The sequence below is a fragment of the Trachymyrmex septentrionalis genome, unplaced genomic scaffold, assembly GCF_001594115.1.
Source record: "Trachymyrmex septentrionalis isolate Tsep2-gDNA-1 unplaced genomic scaffold, Tsep1.0 scaffold1, whole genome shotgun sequence".
NCBI lineage: Eukaryota > Metazoa > Arthropoda > Insecta > Hymenoptera > Formicidae > Trachymyrmex > Trachymyrmex septentrionalis.
In genome coordinates this window covers 1186199-1189139 of record NW_017304123.1, presented here as the reverse complement: position 1 = coordinate 1189139, position 2941 = coordinate 1186199, and the positions used below count along the sequence as shown (strand labels likewise).

General features: G+C 30.2%; 1 pseudogene; it reads left to right on the top strand.

The window, feature by feature from the left end:
• The first annotated feature begins 928 nt into the window (after window positions 1-928).
• LOC108751147 lies at window positions 929-2941 on the top strand (annotated as a pseudogene).

Here is a 2941-nt window from a genome sequence, read left to right as displayed (position 1 = left end):
TGGGTAATCTTGCTATTTATCCAACAGATAAAATTTACCAAAAGATGAAACAACCGGGCTTGGGTGCGTTTGTAGTTACTGTCGTTCGTTTATCCTACTTGCGAAGACGACTGCACCATAGTTTATCATTCGTTTACGTAGAGACGGATCCAATATGGCGGACCAAAATTTCAAAAAATGTTTTATTTGCCTTGAAAATTGGTATACAGAAGTTTTTTGAATCGCTGATTAATCGAATTTGAAATTTTGGTCCGCCATATTGGATCCGTCTCTACGTAAACGAATGATAAACTATGGTGCAGTCGTCTTCGCAAGTAGGATAAACGAACGACAGTAACTACAAACGCACCCAAGCCCGGTTGTTTCATCTTTTGGTAAATTTTATCTGTTGGATAAATAGCAAGATTACCCAATCACATGAACGGATTATCAGATTTACCTCATAGGTAAAATTTACCAAAAGGTGGAATAACCGACCCTCAGTGTAAAGCGGAGAGCACAGACTCTTGCATAACGCATAATACATGAGACAGAAGAAATTGAACCAATCAGAGTTTTTTATTTCATAGAAAGGAAGAAAATGAAGGACTTCGATTGGACATTTCCTTATGCATTATGCGTTATGCAAAAGTCTGTACTCTCCACTTAACACTAGCCTAGTTTCCAGGAGAAGCAAGGGCTGCCGCATACAAAATTCCACAAAAGTGACCTAGTTTTCACCGAGAGTTTAAACCAGATCAGAATGTAAGAACCAACCAACTACAATCGAATATTTCCCTGTTAAATGACAAGGAAATACGGCAACCCTTATGCTTCTGCTGTGCATGCATTTCATGTACAACAGGCTTGTCCTTTTGGCTGAACTTTTGTGCCAGTTATCTTTCTTCCTTTTCTCTCCAAAGGCGCGATTCCGTAAGTGTTTGACACTCCTACCAACCATTTTCGACCAACGTTGTTGCGCAACTTTTTCCTTATATAAAATATCTGCGCAACGACACCGATTTTTGTCGTAGGTGCGCGTGTAAGGAGCTATAGAATCGCACTCTAGGAGGAAAGAAGAAAAAGAAAGATGAATTAATGCAAAAGTTCAGCCAAAAAAAACAGGCCTCTATCAATATCAAACAATCGCGTGTGTTTTTATGTGATTAGAGTCTAAATTTTTATTATTTTTTTGAAAAAAGACGTAAAATGGGAAACAAGAAGAAAAAGCGTGTTGGGGATGATTATGAATATGACCTAGTTCCTAAACATTTGCAAATAGACCATATCAAGAATAAAAAAAAGCGTCTTATCGTTATACTGGAAAATTCTCAATTGGAATCTGTAAAAGTAAAGTTATATTTCTTTTACATCTATTGATAATTACAAATTCAACAATGCTTTTTATCATTATCAATTATTTATTTACATTTTTATAATTTAATTTTTTTGCATAAACAAGCATAAAACATAATTGCAGGTTGGAAATAGCTTTGAAGTGTTGAACTGTGATAATCATACATTTTGAAAAAATATAAGCGTGATCCAGGCACATGTAGACCTGTTATATCACTCTTCACTGTCTGTTAATATTAATTGACAGTCCGTTAAATTGAGCTGAATTGTTACAAATTTATATACATACAGAAAAAAATGTTGATAGAAATTAATCCATAAATCAGGATACCAAGAACATTCAAATACTGCTGGATAGATTGAGAAATGTCGATGATCATTTTAACCATATCATAATACTTAAATAGCAATAATAAAGATCTACAATTTCATTTTTATTATAATATTACTATAAAATTATAAGTGATTTCTATATATCCTTTTATAGGACAGTATTTATAGTCTATTTCTTATTAAGATCGTCTTAAATAATATCTTAAGAAATTCTCTGATTGATTTAGGACTGTGGCTTACATGAGACATTCTGAAATATGTATAAGAATTGTGTATGACTATGAATACCAATCTTCACTGTTAAATTCATAATGTTAAGTCATATCTAATTTGAGTTATTTTTAATCATTCTTATAGATTACTACTATTCCTACTCATTGTGTTATTAATTTAAGTAAAACAGTAGAATTCACCAGTTTAACTCAAGCAATGTATTAATTTGACTCAAATTTAATTTATTATTTGTTATGTGCATATGTTAATAAAAACATATATACTTTTTACTTTGAAACCATGCAATTTGATCATAAAAATGATTGATTAGATATGATTTTTTTTAATCACATGTTTTGAATTAAAATAATTTATTTCAATATACTTAATAGTTAAAAATAAAATGTTATCCAATGTAAGGAATTGGTTTAAATTCAGTCCTTTAATATTTAACAATGTATTTGTACAATATACCTTTTATTGTTTATATTTAATATGTAGTAAAATTGTATAAATCTAAGTTACATAAACCTAGCTATTACTACTTAACTTTACTTGCAGTACAATTATTACATAAATATGGTGTCAGAGCATCGGGTGATCCAATGAAGCTTCTTAAAGTAATTAAGAATCCCATTACAAATCATTTGCCAGTTAATTGTCGAAGATATTAATGTCATTCAATGCAAATAAAGTAAAAAGTTAAATCCACGAGATCTTATACTTACTGAAGATCTCATTGCTATCGTAGTTGGAGCTATGGCACATGGTCAAGTAAGTTATTATTATTAAAACGATATATTATTATCATTATATTAAAAATTACGTTATAATATATTTTATAATCTTGTTTCTTTGTAGGTCAAAACAGATTATACAGAAGATATCAACTCAATTAATTATCTTCTCTCAGGCGCCATTGCCTGTAGTAAATTATGTACAGCGTTTGAAGAAGTTTGGGAAGTTGTTTAATAAAAAAATCTATAATATTATATATTTATGTATTATATATTTTGAATTTATATAAATTTTGAGAATACAGTTTGAAAGATTTTCTGAA